General features: G+C 37.9%; 1 long non-coding RNA gene across 1 annotated transcript in view; it reads right to left on the bottom strand.

Moving 5' to 3' along the window:
* The window catches only part of LOC145722853 (uncharacterized), a 96,219-nt gene that overhangs the window by 25,408 nt on the left and 48,982 nt on the right, over nt 1-21,829 (bottom strand). Inside the window, exon 2 of the long non-coding RNA XR_014147424.1 lies at nt 17,840-18,026. This is a non-coding gene — a long non-coding RNA (uncharacterized LOC145722853). The remainder of the gene's footprint in view (nt 1-17,839; nt 18,027-21,829) is intronic.

Genomic DNA, 21,829 nt, shown 5'->3' with positions numbered 1-21,829 from the left:
CACCCAAAGGGATTGAGTAGGGAAAAAACTGTACAGCAGCTGTAAAATACCTTGCAGGCCATAAAATGCTACATAAACGCTTGATAATAATACAGTTACAGAGCCCCACGGCTTAATATAACACCAGTTTTTTTCTGCTAAGCAAAGTACTAGCGAAGCAACTAGGGTCAAATAGGAAAGTACGCAAAGCTCCTGGTCGTCATTAAAAGAGTTTGTTTGTTTCAACTGATTTTATGGACTGATGTGTAGGGGATCAAATGCATAGAGCAATCCCGTCATCACAGAGCACTCCACAAAGGACAGTCCAATCAAGCAGGCAGAAACCCGAAGCTGGAAGGCATTCATTCACAGTCCCAGGGGCGTACTCCCTATTAAATGATTTTCTGTGTGTGTGTTTTGTGTAATAGTACTGTCTTATGTTAAACAACCAGAAGTAGAGGAAATGTTTTTTGACATATTTTTTACTCCCCGTTCGAATATGTTCATTTTCCTATTTTCCCTTTGAAATTCTAATAGCATTTATTTAAAACTAGCATCATTTATTTCAAAGAATCTTTCCCAAATTATGAAATTACGTGGGAATTTAATCACAACTAGATGTTGCCTGACATCATTTACGTAACATCCAGAAATATCTTAATCATTTTTCAGCTTTTCCTTTTTTGCTCCTCAGGTTAGAAATAAGAATAAAAGATAGATCTCGTCACTTCTCACAGAGGGCTTTCTTTGCTCTTGATCTCAGAATCACTTGCTAACTTGCTATTTCATACTTAAAAAAAAAAAAAAGTATGAGATGCCTGGCTGGCTCAGTCAGTAGAGTATGAGACTGTTGATCCTGGGTCATGAGTTCGAGCCCTACATTGGGCATGGAGTTTATTTGAAAAGTAAATAAATAAATAAAAGTATAAGCCACCTGAACGTTAACAAGTCCTGATTCAGGAGAGAAAGACACACTAATTCAATAGCCATATAAAGAAAATTTAATAAGCATTATATAGTGTGTATTAAGTAATTAGAGTATTTTTACTGCAACTAATGCTCCCGGGCCATCACTAGATTAAGACACAACTCCATCTTTTGACTTATTAGCTGTATATCCCTGAACAATCACTAAACTTTCTAATCCACCAGTTTCTTCATTTATTCGACAAAGTTTCATTGAGACGCGCTACTTGCTATGCATTCACCAGGGCACTAGAGATTCAATGAACAGTAGAATAAAAGTCCCTGCCCTCACGAAGCTTTTATTCAAGTACACATAGCAAATGATATCTGCCTTACCCACTCAAAGTGCATGGTAATGAAAATATGATGATTTATGTAAAAATGCTTTTTAAATTATTAAGTACCATATTAAGGTATATGTCATTTCCAAGATTATGGTAATTGTTACTAATATTACCAAGTGGTAGATACAAAGTCAGGTTTTGAAAGATACATAGGATATTTCTGGCATGAGTGGAGATAGGGGAAGAAAATGAGGCATTTAGAAATGTAGTGAGCCGAGGACAGACCTTGTGACATTCCTGGTTTTTTTCAGAGTGACTAATAGTTTTCTGTTTCTCTGGTGTGTAAAACGCAAGGAATTTGAGGTTGTGAGAAATTAATCTGAGAGAGTGAAATCAACAGGATGGTGGACTAGGAAGTCCCACCCCACTGAAGATCCCCCACTGAAGATTCCCCACTGAAACATCAATTTAACCACCATCCATGGAAGAATATACCTTTATCAGAGCTCCAGAGTCCAGTTGAGGGGTTCCAGCATTCCAGTACAACACAAAATCCAAAAACAGCCACACTGAAGAGAAAGAAGGCTGTCACTTTATCTGCATTGCCCCTACCCAAATCCAGCACTACTCAGAGCTGAGAGACCCCGTTAGCCCATGACTTCTCCCACAGAGAAAAGGGAGAGAAAAATGAGCCTCTGGCTTCCCCAGGATTTTGGGATGCTGCCTGAGAGGCCCACTTCAATCTCATGTTGCCCAGAGCACCAAGGGAATCTGCATGATCGAGTCTTCTGGAGGAAGCTAAGGAAAGGGGTAGGGGTTCATAGCACCTGGTATGTCGATCTCAACAACAGACCATCCAGGGACACCACCAGCCCATCCATGGACCCCACCAGCCAGCCCAAGTATGCCCCTGCACCTGGTGCCTGCCCACCTCTGAAGCACCACAGGTGGTGCTTGCACCTGTGGATCTCAGCAGCTGACAATGATGTCAGCAGCCAGCTCAACTTTGTGGGATTGGGAGAAAGCACACAACCCTGAGACTGCTTCTTCAGGTGGGACAGAGAGTAGAGGAGCTTTCCCCTCTCATCCTGGCATCTCTGCACACTGCCCTAGAGAAAAGGGGCAGGTGGCACTTGACAAGAGCCGTGGGGTAGTGAAAAGGTGCACAACTTAAGACATCCCCTTCAGGAGGGAGAGGGGGAAGCTCAGCATCTCAGAGCATTGCCTGGGAAAGACAGCAGGAGGAATCTCAGTGCCTGGTGTGACTATGCAGGATTGAGAGTAAACACACAATCCTAAATCCCCACCCCCCCCCACACACACACACAACAGAGTGAGAGGAGTGGAGTCTGCACATCTGTAGAAAAGGTTTGAAAGATCTCGAAAATATCTAGGCAGCCCTGTTGCTGAAGGTCTTTCTCTCCCAACCCAGTCCATAAAGACTATTTCTTCAAGTGTGCAGACACCAATGCGAGGCTACAAGGTACGGGAAGAATCAGGGAAACATGACACCCACCAAAGGGACAAAATAAAGCTCCAACAACTGACCACAGAAATGGAGATCTATACATTGTCTGAAAAAAAATCAAAATAATTGTCTTAAAGAAGCTCAGTGAGCAACAAGAGACACAGATAGATAATTAAATGAAATTTAAAAAAAAAACAATACATGAACAAAAGAGAAGTTCAACAAATAGATAGAAATTATTTTTTATATTTATTTATCTATTTAGAGAGCATGAATGTGGGGAAGGGCAGGGGGAGAGGCGGGGAGAGAATCTCAGACTTCACACTGAGTGCAGAGCCCAACCCAGGGCTCCATCTCATGACCCTGAAATCATGAGCTGAGCCAAAATCAAGTCAGATGCTTAACCAGCTGAGACACCCAGGCACCCCAGAAATTATTTTTAAAAGAACCAAATAAATTTTGTAGCAGGAAAAATGACTAAACTGAAAAAGTCAATAGAGAGCACCACCAATAGGGATGATCAAATAAAAGAAAGCATCAAATAACTCAAAAAGAAATCATTTGAAATTATCCAATTACAAGAATGAAAAAAAAAATAAGTAAAAGGAGTAGGGGAAAGCCTATAGGACTTATGGGATACCATCAAGTGAGCCAAACCCTACTTTCAATAATGTTCAGAGATGTTTAAACAGAAAATCAATAAGGAAACAGCAAATTTGAAAAATATTATAGACCAAACAGACCTAACAGACATATATGGAACATTCCAACCCAAAACAGCAGAATACACATTCTTCTCAAGTGTACATAGAACATTCTCCAAGATCACATGTTAGGTCACAAAAGAAGTCTTAACAAATTTAAGAAGATTGAAATCATCTGAAGTATCTTTTTCAACTACAACTGAAGAAGCTAGAAATCAATAATGTAAGGAAAAGGAGAAAATTCACAAGTACAAGGAAATTAAACAATACACTCTTTTTAAAAAACTGAGTCAAAAAAGAAATCAAAAGGAAATTAGAAAATAACTTAAGATAAACAAAAATGAAAACACAACATATCAAAACTTATGGGATGCAACAAAGTAGAACTGAGAATTTAGTTTTAGAAATTATGGGGTGGAGATGCCAAGTATCCCAGGAGATAAGAGACCAGGACTCAGCTGAGAAATTAGGACTAAAGGCAGAAATGTGGGTGTCATCATCATCAATAAGGTATTAATTGAAACTCTAGGACTTAATAGGATTGCCCAAGGCAACATGGAGATTACCAAGAGAAGAGTTTCAAGGATGAAATGTGTGACAAGGATGATTTGAGCAATCATGTATTAATTTAGTCTCCCCTTGTCCTGGACACTAAGCTTTGCCTTCATACTCCATGTTCCTCCCCACTCAGCACAATTGTTCTGCTTTCAAGAAGAGAATGCGCTTAAGCGTATCTAAAGGACTACTGGGGGCCCGGGTGGGGGTGGCAAGAAGGGAAGGTCTCAGCTGCCTTCTAATTGTGTAGGTAATCGTGCCTCTACTTTCTCCTGCTCCTTCTTCCCAGTCTGAAGTTGCAGAAGACAGCTGTGAAATGATAAATACCAATCATTTCATGTTGGGCAGAAATAAATCTGTTTTGACAGTCAAAGAAGTGGGGGAAATGAAGAAGAAAAACATAATAAAAGTATACAAATACAATCTGTGCACACAATCTTGGGGGAGAAGCAATATTAATCATTTATGTATTCATTCCTCCTCTCATTCATTAAACAAATGTGTATTGAGAACCCACCTTATGCTAAACACTTAGTACAGTGGAGAACACAGGAAGAGATAAAACTTGATTCTGGCCCTTGAGGAATTTACAGTTTAGAAGAGAGGTATTCATATTGGAATTTTCTCCTAAATACTTCAAATTTGAAAGAAAGGAGAATCTAAGGACTTTGGTAACAGAAAGCCTAGAAGAGAAAATAGTGCTTTCAAATAATTTGGTCTACATTTATTCTAATCATAAGTTATAAAATATGTCAAAATAATTTATTCAATGTGTATGAAAGAATTTCTGTTTAAGTAGCATTAATGTCAAGCATTGGCTGGTTGGTTGGTTGGTTGGTTGGTTGGTTGTTTGGATGAAGTGAACTTCAAACCTCTTCTTAGTTCCAATCAAATAAACTCTTAATCAGGTCCCCTATGACAAGATACTCAGCCCATTTCCAAAAAGTTAGATCTTTTTTCCTTCACTCTGAGTGAAAAGTTTACAGGTTTTTTTTTTCTTATGGTATTATTTTGAATCAGGCAATCCATAACAAATGACCATTGCTGATTTATATATATATATTTTAAATTCTGAGCTTTAGTTCTTTTATCTATGAATGCTTCTTCCGGCATCCTAGATTATGGTTTCAAACTCTGCCTTTAAATCAAAGCATCTCTGTCCTTTCTTTCCACTAACACCTCTTAAAAAGAAATCAGTTTAAAGTCTCATGATATTTAATTTCTCATTAATTTTCAATACCTCACTATAAATATATGTGTATGATATTCAAACTCACAGTATTGAACTGAACTTGTAATAAATCCTTTATACTAGTCACACTTAAAAAAATAATCACAAGCTTTAGAAATGTCTGCATAGTCGTTTACATATCATTTAATCATTGTTTTCAATTTTCTGGGATTTTCTACCCTTTTCATCCTTGTGTCCTTCTTTCAGCTATTCATGAAGTTTTATCACCTGGAGATAAAGCAATTTAATTTTTTTTTCCACTTTGCTCTTTTCTATATTCACAAGTTTGCCAGAGTCTAGAAATCCATAATAATGCACCAAACATTCAAGCTGGGCATACTCCTGTGCTTCAGCAAAACTAAACATTTGCCAATTTCAAGATAGTTAAGACCCATTGTTTTTCATATGATCAGGGAAAAGCAGGGGTAAGAGACATATTTTACTTGAAAGAAAACTGAAGGACATAACAAGGTGTAATAATTCCATGTATAATTATATATCAGACATATGCATTCAGAGTGTAAACATGCCCTTTCTTTGGCCAAAACATCATTAAAGAAAATATAAAGCACACAAAATACTGTCAACCCTCGTTCTTACAATAATATGAACACAAACAAGAAAACAAAATTTAAAAACAAGCATAATTTTCAACTGCCATTGTTGAGATTGTCCATCTGAGCTCTGCATGCTGAAGGATCAACATCAATATTAAAAGAATACTGTAAACAAAGGCTAAATGTCAACTCTTAAACCATTTCTTTGTTATGTCTTTCTGTTGCAGTTGTAAATTCTGTCACTCTAAAAGCAGATGATTCCTTGCAATTGTGAAGCCATTTTCATCAGAACAATCAACCGTAATGATGTATTGTGAATAATACAGTTGAAAATTGTTCTGTTGTAAATTCTTGGCAAGATATTTTTGCCATGTCCCGAGCTTCAAAGGGATTGAACTGTAGTGCAGATTATGCTAATTTTCTGTAAACTCTCTTCAAGGGTGGAGACTATTTGGGTATCACCATACTTGGGCTCTACAGATCAGCACAAAACACAGTCTCCTCCCCTTTTTATGGAAAATACAGTATTAGTGTGTTCTAAAAGTTACTGTCTTTCAAAGTATTATATTGAATGACATTGGTCCCTTGGAGAGGGACATCTGGCTGGATATAGCCCCACAACTGGAGAACATGCCAGATTTATGTCTGAAGTTTTTGTGGGAGAACAGCTCTCAAAAAGTAGTTTCAAAACAGTATAAATATTTTGTACTAAGTGTCAGTAAATCTGACTTTTAGTCTCAGCTTTACTAGTGTCTCGTGACATATCAAAGGTCATACTCTTTCTAAATTTCTTTTTTCACCTGGTTGAATGGGACTGGTCTAGTGGTTCTCAAACTTGACTGGACACTACAATTCATTGGACAGTTTTTAAAAAATATAGATGCCCCAGTCTTCCCCAGACAAGTGAAATCAGAATTTCTAAAGGTGGAGCTGAGGCATTAGTATTTTCTTAAGCTCCCCATGTGATTATAATATGCATCCAACAATCACTTCCAACTCTAAAATGCTCTGACATTTTATAAAACTTGCCATTTGAGAACCTCAGCATGTGTTTCAAATGAGTTCTGGGGAGAGAATTTCCAATGTTAGGTGTTGGTGTTTGTTCTATCAGTTGCATTCATAATGTAGGTTGACAAGGAAAAGAAAAAAAAAAAAACAAACAAGAAAAAAAATTAACAGGGAAGGTAGACAGGCCATGCAAACGAGAGCTCAATTACAGAAGAGCTGTCTCCAGGAGACCAAAGTCATGCTCTTTAACATTCTAAGTGATTGGTTTGTGCAGTGAACCAAATCTGAGCAGTTCCAATGTTTGAAAATGTAATGACTTAAATAGAAATACTAATATACCCTTCAAGGTCACGGAACGGTTCCTTGGCCTTAGGAAACATGTAACTTCTGTGAGCTCATGTAGGTCAATTTGACGGACCCCTTAGAAACTTAAGATGCATCTTGCTCTTTCCTCTGCATTAAAATATGTTAATACCAGCTTTGGAATCAAATTGATTCGTTTTTTTTTTTTTTTACATCTGCCTTCTTAAAACTTCCTTTTCATTTGCAGAATTACCAAGAAGTTGTTCAAAATTACCATATTTTCTAACTCTGAATAAAGTTAAGCAAAGGACTGAAGTACGAAAAGGTCATCAAAATAAGAAACTATAAAAGAAATCTGAGAATAGCTATACATTGCTAATGATAGCCTGAAATTTAATTTAAAGTGAGTCCTGAAAATGTGTACTGGTTAAGAATTGAGTTTCTATCCTCAACCACACACTTAAAGAATTTTCTGTATAGGCTATCAGTAATCATATTAATGAAAGGGGGAGGGGGTGGGAAAAACCAGTAAGAATTTGCTCATCTAGAGTGCTTTGGTCTTTTCACTTAAAAGGGTAGACAAAGGAATATGTTTTATATATATATATATAAACATGTGGTGCCTGAAGTATGGTCAATACTGCAACCAACACACAAAGTCTACAATGGATTTATAGATCTACAAGGAAGACAAATAGTTTTGTTGCTTTTGCTGAAATCCTCCTTAAATTCACGTGTTGTCAAAAAGAAGAAAAAGCTATTGGTAATTTAACTTATTTTCAAAGACATGGGTATGAAAGTCTTAGCTGGATCCAAATCCTTTCATAATTAGGATAATTAAATTGTGTTTTGGTCTAAAAGTTGTGTTTTTAGCTCCACAACTTGCATATCTTGGCTAACTTGTTCCACAATCACTTCAAATGGATTAAACCACCCAATCTGGTATTATGTAATACATTCAGAACTTTAAATCTAACCATCATCTTATTTATTAATAAAAATGAGAGCAATCTATGCCCAATTAATATCTTTACTATCTAAAGGTTTGCAAAGACAGACACTTTGAAAATTCTCAGTAGCAAGATCATTTTTAAATAGTGTAAATTTGTTGATGAATCCCATGATTATCTGCTGCATTTTAATAAAATTGATCTAGTTCTGTTGTGGCTTAAGGTAACCAAGTGCATATGAAAAATAAGTTACATCCATTCACAATATCTCAATCTTGACGTTTATTTTTCTGTTAGTAAAATTTTTGAAATAAAACAATATTAAATACTAAACAGAATCTGTCTTTAAGTATATTCTTTGAGAACCATCTTACTTTTCATGTCTAGAATAAGATATTCAATCTCTTATTGGAGTACATTCTGTGTGAAATCAATCACTCAAAGATTTATTGTTAATTTTGTTATTAACATGTTAAAAACAGTCATTGATTTGTGGAGCTTTTCATAAAAATTCTTGGGGACTACATGTAGTTCATGAATAATGCAATGGATTCCTAAACACCTGGTGCATTTTTTAAGTCCGCCATAAACCCACAGAGCCAACAACCCACCATAGCCAGCATTCCCATATGTAGAAGAAGCAATGATCCCAAAAAAGGGAATATATTTTTCCGTAAAATAATTTACGAAGTTTCAAATATTGGCAAGCCCTTCATATTTATAATCAGTAATTTTAAAAACAACATTTCCTCTTTGACTTTTTCATTCCATATGAACCTTTCAAATGCAGGCGGTAAAGCCTCATTATCCAAAGGAAGTTTCATCCACTTGTAATGAAAATTCATTTTGACTACAGTTCACTTCACAGCTAATTTTTGACATCTTCTGCCATCTCATCGATTATTCTTCAACAGTATCTCTGCTCAATGGAAGAGAAAAATTATTTCACTTGGATTTCTTTGGTCAGCATACCAAAAACATCTTGTATTCTTGGCAAAATTAATTCTTCCTCACTACCCTGAAGGTTACCATTTGTGATCATGTATGCACATGTGTGAAGCAAGAGGAAATTATACTTTCAATGGAAGAAATGTTTAAATCATTCCAGAGACAGTGTAAGATTTTTAAAACTTTTCCTTTCAATATTGGATATAAATATGCCTGCTAACTTAGTCAACATCCTTCTTTATCAAATGTTTACATAATTTTAAAGGCTGATTTCTTCATTGGAAAATAATGTGTGGATGGAACCCACATTGGTGCACCCTGGTAAGTGTTCTTTTGCAGGCCAACCTACAATACCCAATTTCAAACTGTTTAATATTTTAAAATTAAATAAATATATTAATATATGTAGAATTACTGTGAATGCAACAGCTACATGCCAATCGATATACACATAATGTACTGTTCCAAGCACTGAAGCGTCTGGCTTCTTAGTGCTGCCTCTAAATTTCTGCATCACGGGACGCCTGGGTCACTCAGTTAGTTAAGCCTCTGCTTTCGGCTCAGGTCATGATCCCAGGGTCCTGGGATCAAGCCCCATATCCGGCTCCCTACTCAGCAGAGAGCTGGCTTCTCCTTCTCTCTCTGCTGCTCCCCCTGCTTGTGCTCTCTGGCACTCTCTCTCTCTGTCAAATAAATAAAATCTTAAAAAAATAAATAAATAAATTTCTGCATCACTCCTCAATCATTGTGACAATAAAAATTACCCACTAATTAAAAAAAAAATACTTTAGGGTGTGGTATTATTTTTGTTGAAGATCAATGCCCTGGACCTGTTTACCAAAGATGGTACTTTCTATAGACATTTTGTTTTCAAGCACATCACTCTCCAAATACCACCTTGTATATGTTCAGGCTACTCCTCTGGTATTCTAAATTTAGAGAGAAAAAAAAAATCTTCAGATTGTTATCTCAAATCCCCTGACCCCATCATCTTTACTCTTTCTATCATCCTCTCATGCCTCTCCTTCTGTGTCTAGTCAAGTTATATTCTGTGACCCATCAAAACCTTTCAATTCTATTGTGACACTCCCTAGTTAAAGCCAGCTCTCCACACAACCAGGCCGAATGCCCTCAGCTTAAATGTTTGCTTGTAAATCTTAAGGAAGAACCTCAGGCTCTTTGGTAGCTCCACTAAATTTTTGTAGTCTATCCATTCTTATTTTTCTAGACCATTGCCTTCTTTTCTACCAACAACTAATCCTGCACCTCAGTCCTCACACTTGCTTGACAGCTTTGTCTCTGGTTTCATTGAGACAAGAGAAGAGATAAGAAGAGAAATTGAGGGGTGCCTGGGTGGTACAGTTGGGTTAAGCATCCAGCTTAGGTCTGATCTCAGGGTGGTGAGATGGAGCCCTGTGGCAGACTCCACACTTAGTGGGTTTGGGTTTCTCTCTCCCTCTGCCCCTGCCCTTCCCCTACAATAAATAAATCTTTTTAAAAAGATGAAGAAGAGAAATTCAACATTCCTCCAGCAAAGAATCTCCCCACCTACTAAGAGGTGTCCTGCCTTCTTTGCCTCCTGCCACCCCTGAGAACTGTCAGTGCTTTGGACTCCATCTAATCTCACTACGTAAGAACTTTGTTCCCTGTATCATTCGTACATTCTGCTTATCAACTTTTACATCTAGATAGGATCCTTTTTATCAGCATTCTAACAAACTAGAAAAAGTCATGTCTTTTTCTAAACAAACAAAATCTCTTAATCCCACTTCCTCTCTAGTTTGGGCCCCATTTCTCTGTTTTTATTTACAGTATTTTTTTTTTACCAAGTTACTTTATTTTTATTTTTAGCTTTTTTAAGATATAGCATAAGATGTATTTTCTTTCTAGAATATATATTAAATAACCTCATTATTAACTCAGTCAGGCATAGTGCAAAGTATATGGGCTTTGGTGCCACTTATTAATAAGCAAGAAGACCTGTCTTAAATAGATAAAGTTATGGAACTACTAATTCTATACTAGCCATTCTGAATCTTTTTTTCTTTTTTCTTTCAACCATTTTTGTCTTCTCTTCCCTCATGGTCCATTCTTTTTTCTCTTGAAACGACTTCAACCAGGCTTTTATCAACCTGCCATAGAAGCTGCTCTTATTAAACTCAAAAAAATCTCTGTATTGCCAAATTAAATCCTCACTTCTCATTTCTTAGCGTTCTTGATCTATTGGCTATTGATATAGTTGAATAGTGTCTCTTGAAACTCTGTTTTCACTTTGCTTCTCTCTGGGTTATCTTCATATCTTCTTGGCTTCTTATATAAGATGTTCCTCATCTTCTCAAGCTTCAAATATTGGATACCTAGGCTCAATCCTGGGCCTTCCTCCCTCCACACCCTAAGTAACTTCATCTAGTCCCATGTCTTTAAATGCCACTTATAATGCTGTTACAGAACTTCTCCTTTAGTGCCCACGGTTCTTGGTCACACTGCTTCAAAGAATGAAGAGGTAGACCAGATGAAGAGTGGTGGGCAGCAAAGCAAAGTTTTTTGAGCGATAGTAAAGTTTATTGAAGGATAGTACAAAGCTCCTGAAGAGGGAGGAGACCTGAGAGGGTTGTCACCAGAGTTTCTAAGTCTAGGGTTTTTATGGGTTTGTTGGCTGGGCTGTTCACATAGGAAAAGGTGGAAGCCTTCTTCCAGAGTAGTGTAAAATCCTTTGGGGGCTGGTTTCCTCTTGAGATCAGGGGAGGGGCAGGGAGGCCCTTGTCCCTGCCTGCCTTTCTTCTGACTATCCTTCATCAATGCTACTTATTCCTCCATTTAGGAAGGCTCTCCAGATTTCACTCCCAAACTCTAACCAATTGTCTATTTGACATCTCAATTCGGATGACTAATAAACATCTCTAATTTAACATATGCAAAATTTTCCTTGCTCAAAAAACTATTTCTCCAGTTTTCCCTGTCTTAGCAATGATAATGCCATTCTTTCAGTTGCTATGGCTAAGATGTTAAGAGTCATTCTTGCCTTCTCTATTTCTTTCCTGCCTCACATCCATAGCATTAGAAAATGCTTTTGGCTCTAATCACAAATACATATTCAAACTGAATCACCTTTTATAACCTCGAAGCATGTCATTTATCTCATAAAATTTAAAATCTCTGAATCTGCATTAGTTCCCTTTACCTGCATAAGAAAACACATTAAAACTTAGTGGCTTAAAATAACAGTCATTTATTATTACTTAAAATCTACAGTCAACTGGGAAGAAGTTCTGCTGATCTGAGCATGGTTCAGCTGAGCTCAGCTGGACTCACCAACATCTCTGGAGCCTCAGCTGGGACAACTGAGTGGACTAACCTCTGGTGATTTCTCATCTTCTAGCAATCTAGCCTGGGCTTGTGTTGGCAGCTGGCAAGGTTCCAAGAGAACAGAACCATGCAAGGCCTATTACAGTTTAGGCATGGAAATCAGAAATCATACAATGTAAGTTTGCTGCATTCTATTTGTTAAAATAAGTCATAAAGTCCACCTAGATTCATTGTGATGAGGGAGCAGAAGGCTAGCTGAAGACAAAGCACAAGCAGACACCCTGCAACCTCCCCCTACCCTCACCCCCTACTCCTGGGTGGGAAGGTGTGATATTCTTCCAGGAAGAATGTTAATGCCTTAATGTTAATGCCTTGCTAGAGGGGAAAAACAACCTTAACTTGACAATGGCAAGGCCTCCTGTATCTTATAGGTCCTCTTTAGCATATGAAAGTTCTTTTGAAAACCTCCCTTTTCCTTATTTCCCCCAACCCCTTAGTATATAATCAGCCACCCCTCACAACCCCAGGGCAGCAGCTCTTTCTGCCCACAGGTCCTGTCCCCGTGCTTTAATAAACCACCATTTTGCACCAAAGACGTCTCAAGAATTCTTTCTTGGTCATTTGCTCTGGACCTCACCCCACCAAGCCTCACTTATATTGCAAAACCCCATCAATTGTGAGGAAGAACTACAAAGTCACACTACAAAGGCATGCGGACACTTGGAGTGGAATGATTCCTACATTTTTGCATTCAATCTACCATACCATTTCATTCAGAATAAAATCCAAAAAATTCTCTCACCAACAAAGGCCTATCCTATTCCATACTTTTCTAACCTTACCTATTAGCTTTCTCTTCTTTCCTCATTGCATTCCAGCTATAGCCTCCCATCTTAGAATCTTTTTGTTTGTGGTCTTCCTCCCAGCCTGTAATGTTCTTCTCCCAAATCTGCTTGGTTCTCTCCCTCTGTATTTATGTCTTTGCTCCAATCAGGGAGATGTACCCTGATTCAACTATTCAAAATGTCACCCACAGTCTCTCTACCCTCTAAATGTGCTTTATCATTCTTGATAGCATCTATTATTTATTTGGTTTTAGCTTATTGTTTGTCTTTACTAGAGGAATGTCAGGTCATGAGAGCAGGGGTTTCCTATGTTTATTGTATACCTCATCCCCAATAACTAGACCAGCACTGTCCAATAAAATGCAGTGCAAGGCACACGCATCATTTTAAATTTTCTAGTAACCACATGAAAAAAGGTAAAAAGAAGTAGGTAAAATTGATTTAACTCAATATGCCCCATATATTATCATTTCAATAAGAAATCAATTTTAACAAGTATTAAGAAATTTTGTTTCATATTATTAAAAAAACTGCCTTTTAAATCTGGTATATATTTTACATTTACACACATCTCAAATCAGATAAGTACTCAATAGCCACATGTACTGAGTAGCTACCATTTTGGACAGCTGAATCCAACTCATTGTTAAAGCTCCATAAATATTAGTCATTATTTTAACTCAAACAGTCTAAGCACAGGTAGGCCAAATTAAATTGAAGGAAAGCCCTGTGCAAAACTGAAACTACTAGTTCTATAGCTTTATCAGTTTAAGGCAGGTCTTACTACTTTCTTCACTCCTTTATCACATTGTCCCTGAAGGTTTTAAAGTGCTTCCCCAACTTTATCTCAATGTTCTTGAATGCTTTACTATCTCACTACTTTTCTTGATCTCATTGCTCTTAACTCTTTTAAGTGAAGAGTAAAATATTCATGACCACCAAGATAAAGCCAGTAGATAAACAAGAGGAGAAAACACACACACACACACACACACAGAGACACACACCAAAAAATACCCAAGTCAGTTCTCATCCTTATTTCTTTGTTCTCAAAAGCGATGTTTTTTCTCAGCATTCCAGTTAACTGTTTTGGCCAGATGTTTAAAAAAATCAATACCCGATCTTCTTCCCCTTCTCCTTTCTAGTGTAGGATTCCTGTAGCCAAAAACTCTGTCATGGATCTCTATACTGACACCAGCAACTAAGGAACTCAGGTTTTCCCTGACTCTGGGAATTACACTTGCAGTTCATTTTGCCTAGAAAACTTGCCTTCCCTCTCTCCATCTAGCTTCATCCTTCAGATGTCAGATTAAATAACACCTCCTCAGAGAGGTCTAAATTAGACCATCCTCCTTGTTATACATGCTCATAGCACTCACTTTCCTCATAGCATTTACCATGATTGTAAATACATAATCATTTGAGTTATACTTGAAGCACAGAATCATTCCACATCCCTAGTAGATAGTATAGTTGCTGACACAAAGCGGATGCACAAAAAACACTGAGTAATGAATGTAATACCTAAATAAATATGGTTGTTGGATACATGGAATAGGAAAATTCAGAACTAGAAAATATTGTTAGTGCCAACTAATTACCAGATTCTGCATTTAAGATAACAATCCTGATAGTGACGTTGGAAAATTCTGTAAACAAATAAATGAGCAAGTGAACAGATGAATGAGTGGACAGTGTGCGTTTATATGCATGATGCCTATGTGCATGTGCACGCACAGGCATGCATGCGCACGCGTGCACTCGCGCACCCGCGCACACACAAGTGAACGTGTTTAACTTATTTGGTTGCTTATATGTACTTGAAAAGTTTACTAACTTTTGAGTTAAGTATAGTATAAGTGGTGGAAATGCCATAGGGCAGGGTGCAGGGTGTCATGGGAAAAGCTGAGCAGATGGCCAGGGGATCTGGCCATGCCTCATTATTAAGCAATTATGTAACCTTCAGGCACCCTAGATCTTAAGTTCATTCTTTGTAAAATGACTTAACTGGGTTTGATCTCTATAAGACCCTATTTTGCCAATTTTAAAAGTACTTTTCCCCCATATTTTAAACTCTCCAAAATCAAGATGCATCTTTCAATCACAGACATTTTATGTCCCTGTCAGGTGTGGTTGTGAGTGACATAAACAAATCTTAAAAAATTCTTTTCATACTTCTGGGAGGATCAAGAAAGCACTGATATCAAAGCATTTTAGATTCACTGAAATAGAGGGACTTTGAGCCATAAAACTCTGTGATTCTAAGTTATTTTACTACCCATTTCCCAACATTTTCAATGAAAAAAATAAACATTTATAAAATAGTGTTTTTTGCATGGATCACTGATGCGATCCCTCTGAATCATTTTGTAGGTTAGGGTGTTTAGGCTCGAAACTGACATAGAAATCTTTACAGTACGTTTTCATACATGGCTAACTGAAATGCCACTCAAACATACATACTCACCTGAAGACATTCTTTTCTGGTTGAGGAAATAGTTCTCAACCTAGAATTCTCCAAATAAGAAGCTTCATTTCCCTACTCAGCATGAACAGAACACACACTGTGAAAACCTAGAAATAAATGGTTTACCACTTTTCATATCTTTTCACACCATGGTAGATTTTTATTTTTTATGAATCTAGTGTCGTGTATTTATTCAAACCACTATGACATATCTTGATAAATAAACACCGGCTCCCCCTCGGAAGCATTTGGAAGACCTTCCACAGGTGTATCATTTCTTTTTAAATTATTTTGTGTTTCAACATTCTGCACATAGTCATTTCAGTTAATTATCCTAGGGAACTCTCTAGAAGGAAAAAGAAAGGGGGGGGTGGAAATATACATTTACCCACGCCCACGATTTTCTAGACTTATCTATATATGCCACCTCCCACAACCACAAAGACTTTCTTCGTTGAGTTTTTTATTGCTTTGTCTTTAATAGTTAATGTTTTTCTCTAAGCCATATTGAATTCCTCTTCTTGAGTTAAAAATAGCACAATTTTTAATCTTCCCCTCTCTTCCTGGCTTCAGTTTGTTTTTAAACATACTGATTTAATGTCAAATCGTCACTTAAAACTGGCTTTGTTAATTTTTGTGATGCAGCTACTATTACTTAAGCAGAGGTGTTTGCACTTCATGCCAACTGCAGGCAGCGTGAGCTGTCTAGATTGTGCATTAGGGAGAACAGCTGATGGATTACAAATCTCTGCATTTCACCAACAGAAATGAATTTGAATCCATCAATTTTATTCCCTTATGCCAAATTTAGGAAGTTCAGTTTATGCAGATCTGTCAAAATATTACATTAAACACCTAGATGAACGAGTTAAATTAATTTAATTTTGCAGTTTGCCTTGATTGAGTTAGGCTAGTTCTATGCACAAAGAAAAAACTCCCAGGGAAATTGAGCCTAGTCAGGGAAGAGATCATGGCAGGGGCCCCTGTGCTCAGCTGAATGGTCAGACAAGGTGTTAGAAATCAGTGACAGGGGAAGGGAGGTGCTTAGACTCTCCTTGTGACACCCATGCCCATCTTTTACTTAACACCTATCTGATGTTCCCCAAAAGAAAGTAACCATAGCAGTGAATAAAATTAAGATGAAAAAAAGCCACTGTGCTTGCAATGCAGAGCAGATCAGTCAGGGCGACCAAAATGAAAGAGAAAAGGGAACAATAATCCTGCTGTGTGGTTATATAGCACCTTTCATCAAAACAATGTGAGAATTCTCTCTTTTTGCAGGCCAGCTCCCTAGAGGGCTTTGAAAGCAATTCAGGAGGGAAATAAAAGGATTGCAGAACAGATTTCAGGCTTGAATGATAAAATGGACATTCTGCAAGACAGATTTTACTGAATTGATAACTGGATGATTGAGGCTGTCACACATAAATAAATTGAAAAGGAGTAAAATCAAAAAGAAAGCAGAAAATTTTGAAAGGACATAAAAGTACAAAGAAAACCCGATGACCTTGAAAGAAGGTCAGAGAACCAGCCTCTGTATTCAGAGACAGTCAAGAGGATTCAAACCTGGAAACATCGGGGGCTCCTGGCAGGTATGAGATCCATACATTTCCAAAACAGTGTAGCACTAACACTGCACAGTTAGCAAGGGTTAAGCAGTGGTCAAATCATGGAATAAGTAAGTTTATTTCAGCAACAGTCACCCTAAAGTCTAGTTTTTTTTCTTTCTTTCCCTTCCTTTCTTTTCTTTCTTTCTTTCTTTCTTATTTGTTTCTTTCTTTCTCCTTTTCTTTTCTTTCTCTTCTCTTCTTTTCTTTTCTTTTATGGAAGGATGTGTCTTCCATAGGAAGGATCTCTGGAAGGATCACTATGGAGTGAACCATCATGCAAAAATCCAGGCTTCTGCTAGAGTTTTTCCCCAGGGGTCCTTTAGTTAATCCTATGCTGAGCCCCACAGGATATGCCTCACCTGGTCTATTTCTCATTCTCTATAGAGTAATGGAAAGATACCACCCTGGCCAGCTCTGTGGGTCACAACCTAGACCTTGAAGGAGGATGGAGTATTGGCTATGCCAAGAGAATCTTGAGAGGGAAGGAGTTCCATTGGAGGTTCTCTCTCCTCCTGCTGTTAAAAAAATGTCCATCCAACTCACTCTCCAACCACTAGAGGTACTGGTAGGTCGTGCTTGGGACGCTGTTGTCTTAAGGACAATCGGAGAGGAAGAGGACTTAGAAGGTGCTGGGCGAGAACTTCAAGCAGCTGCTTACCTGGGCAAGGAGAGGTGGCCCATCTTATGTGTCTCTTTGTGACCACAGATTCTGGGCTGCCTTCTTCCTAGAGGAGCTGGCCACTTTCCTTCTGGTGCCCAAGGAGACTCTGGAGAGGCCTTTTTGCCAGGTGGGACAGCTTTCCCAGGAGACAAGCCATATGCCCTTTCCCTGTTGGCAAAGACACCTGTGAGAAACAAATGCAGGTAAATACAAAATAGACTTTTGGAACCCTTAGAATATCAGCTTCTCCTATTCTTCTGCAAATTAAAAGATCAATGGATCAAAAGTGCTACATTACATTTGTAGACATTAATAGTATGCTGTTTCACCTTAAAGCTGAGACTGATTTTCACACTGAGGAAGAACCACAGGCGAATTTCTAAATCAGGTTTCTATTTAGCACTATCTGATACAAAATAATGATTTGTTAGTGCTAGTGGTATCCTATATTTTCTTTATGAATGTGTTCTAGTTCTATGAGCATTATCTGAAACTGGATTTCTTTTTGTGATAGGAATATGGAAACTTGTGAAATAATAAATGTATATCTGTGTGTGTGTGTGTACATGTGTAGGTGTGTACTTGGGGTTGAATACAGATACAGAGGTTATCATTCTGCAATTGAAACATATAGTTACTCAAGAATAATGAAATGATGATATTGCAGTGAACCATCTACAACAAAATTTTAGGGTTGATTACAGCAAGTAATACGTGGCCCAAGTGAAAGAACATGATACTTAGAAAAAGAAAGCCAGACTATAGTACTAAAATACTGAACATAACTCAGAAAGAGACTTAGCTCAAATCTTAACCCTACCAGTAAACTTGGTTCTCATTCTTAGCTTCTGTAGCTCTATCTTTATCTCAGAAATGTAGATATCAATACCCACCTGCCTAGGCTAATGGGAAGATTAAAAATTATATAAATATAAGGCCTTCACACAGCAGGCATTCAATAAATTGTAACTACTATTATTACTGAGAAGCAGCACAATGTAGAATAAAGAGTAGGTGGTTTCAAAAGAAAGGAACTGATTTGAAGTCCAGTTTGGTATTGATTAGCTGGATAATTCTGGGGAAAATACGTAACAACTATGACCCTATGTTGCTTTACATGTCAAATAGGCAGAATAATAACACTTCATAGGATTGTTATAAGTAATAAACAAGATGAAATAATAGAAGTGCTTCCCTGGGAATATAGTAGCTGCTCAAAGAATGTTAATTCCCTTGGTCCCCCTGCCATGCAGCCAAACAGATCTACTTTTGCATAGGTTTGCTCTTCAACAATAAAAAATGAAAAGCATTTCTAACCAGATACCCAGAGAGTCTTCTTATAGCTATTCTTAGAATACCCATAGTATGTAAACAGAATGTTCAATTACACAGAAAGTAGATTTTGTGAATAGTAGCTTCCAGATCACTGGGAAAATTTCCATCACTTTTTTCATTCTTTTCTCTTTCTGCCTGCTTGTTTGTTCACCTTCCTCCAATACTGATAAAGCATCTGCTAGGTTTGAGGTGTGAGCGGGAAGCTGGAGTTGAAGGGGAGGGAAAACTTTTATCCAATTAACATGTGCTCCCCTTAAGGTAAGACCCTTCACTAACAGCATTTCACTTTCCTGCTTCATAAAGCCTCTATTTTGTTGACTTCTCTGCCAAGAATTCCCTGTTACTCTTCTTTCATCCATTTATTGCACTTCTCTTGCCCTGGCCCGATACTGTGTTAAGCCAAACATTGATGCCAAAAGGGAGAGGGCCAGTGGAGTGGGATTTGTGCCCAAAGATCTTTGGAGCCCCTCTCTTGAGACTCTCCCAACAGTCTGACAGGGATAGAACAAAATTTCACTAGCAGCTGCAGCAGTAGGTCACGGCCCTGTGAGAATGTGACATCTCACTCTTTCATTCAGAATGCTTCTCTGCTCTCTGCTTCTCTTAGATTTTAGTTTGCCTGCCTCCAGGACTCAGATGCTTTCATAGAATTGATGCAAACCCCTGGGAAATTTATTTGTCCTCTGATATCATCCGTGCTAATGCTCCCCTCCATTAGCTCAGATAATCAAGGGTTGACTATACATAGAACTATGGGGGATTACAAAAGCACTTATAATCTAATGAGAGTGGAAAAATACTGAAGGAGTTTTAAAAAGAGAGAGAACAGAAAGAAAGCCACAAATACATACATAAATCAACTTACAATGCCCTAGGAAAACACAAGAAGTAAAGGGGACATGTCGTGGAATAACTGGAATAAATGCCACTAAGACTGGGGCAGTGTCCCAGTGCCACCAAGGGAGAGCAAGCCAGAATATGATGAAAGTGGGTCAGGATTTAGAAGAGAGGTTCTGTGGCATTGGGGGAAGGAAGCCAGGTGGGTGTCATTCTAGTTGATTCTGATCCTTCTGAGATTAGTTCCTTACTTAAAAAAAATGGTTTTATACTATAACTCATCTTGAGCCTACAAAAATCAAGGTATAAGGCAGGGACAGTTGTCAATATTACTAGTAGCTCAGCCATCTGTATAATGGGCAGTTATATCTAGGAAATTAAAGGGTGGTGTCAGTTCACAACTTGTGAACACAGAGCCATACCATGTTGGTAATGCAGGTCCCTGGACATGCCAGATTTGCCCCCACTGTTCTTAGTTATTAAACCTCATCAATATTTTTTATTACCAAGTGGAAGAAATCACAGGCTCTCCGATAACATGAAAGAGAAGGTATTCGGTAAATCTCAGTCTCCCATTTACTATTTCTTATTTTTTATGTAACAGGATTGGGCATTAGAGTGGTTCATTGCAAATTAAAATCATGGTGCCCTCTACAGCAGTGGTTATATGACCATAGAATCAACACACTGTCCAGATTCTAGATGAATTTTTATGATAACCGACTCCATAAATACTATTTTCTCTTTCCCCATATGGACAGCAACTGGTTTGTGTTCACTGGGAGGATTGCAAAGCACACCTCTGTAACACCTTTGGATATTGCCAAAAAAGTATGATCTGCCTTATATTCATAAAGTCATTCACCAAGATTTAGTGAAACAAACATAATGCCTGACAAGCAGGTCCATCACTGTAGCACCATCTTTCTAATTCCTGGAATAACAGGGAGGTGATGAAGGCCTATATATGGTTGTGAACCATCTGCATCAAAACCAGAGCACCACCACCGTTAAAATCTAGTGATTCACTAAACAGAATGAATATATTCACATAAGGTAAAAAAAAAAAAAAAAAAAGCAGCTGGTCTTAGATGAGACATTCCACCTGCAAAAAGGAGGCACAAAAATTATTAGGATATATGGATATAGGAACGTCCATATCTGGAAGTTCTATGAGAGCCCTCATATCAGAGCATGAAAAAGAAAATTAATTTCTAGGAGAAATTAATTCCACAGTCATATTTCCTCCAAGATAGTTTAGGCAAATCCTTTCATAATCGACCTTATTAGGCAAAAGGTGGCATCGGTGTAAAAGGACTAGGATGATCTACCTAGATTATCACGGGGAGTTCATTATATTCTTACGTACATGTGAAGATGTTCTCCTTAAGTAAGAGAAGGAGAATAGAATATTCCTTCTTCACCCTAGTCCCTGAATAAATTTGAAATGATGGGAAGATCCAGAGGCTCCAACCCAGAGAAAAAATGTGTTTATGGAGCACAGTCTATTATATAAGAACTAGTCGGAGATTAGGATGGCAGAGTAGGTGGAGATAATTACAGAGGATTTGGCAAATACAGAATGAGTGGCAAAGACAGAGCAAAGAGATATGAGTCATGTACTCAGAAACTTGCCACAAGAGGAGTATAATCCTTTAGCAAACTTTACCCCAGGAGACCAGACACTATTGTGACGAGAGGGAGCTTTGTGTTAGTCATCTTGATCCTACTGGCAGTGATCCCTGGACAGTGATCTTGACTGTAGTCATCAACAGGAGATCTATGTTGACCTCTATAGCTGACTGGCCATCTCTT

The sequence above is a fragment of the Leptonychotes weddellii genome, chromosome 8, assembly GCF_054177405.1.
Source record: "Leptonychotes weddellii isolate Sample4059 chromosome 8, ASM5417740v2, whole genome shotgun sequence".
Classification (NCBI taxonomy): Eukaryota; Metazoa; Chordata; class Mammalia; order Carnivora; family Phocidae; genus Leptonychotes; species Leptonychotes weddellii.
Note: the sequence above shows the minus strand (reverse complement) of the source record. Positions and strands in the feature narration are given on the sequence as shown.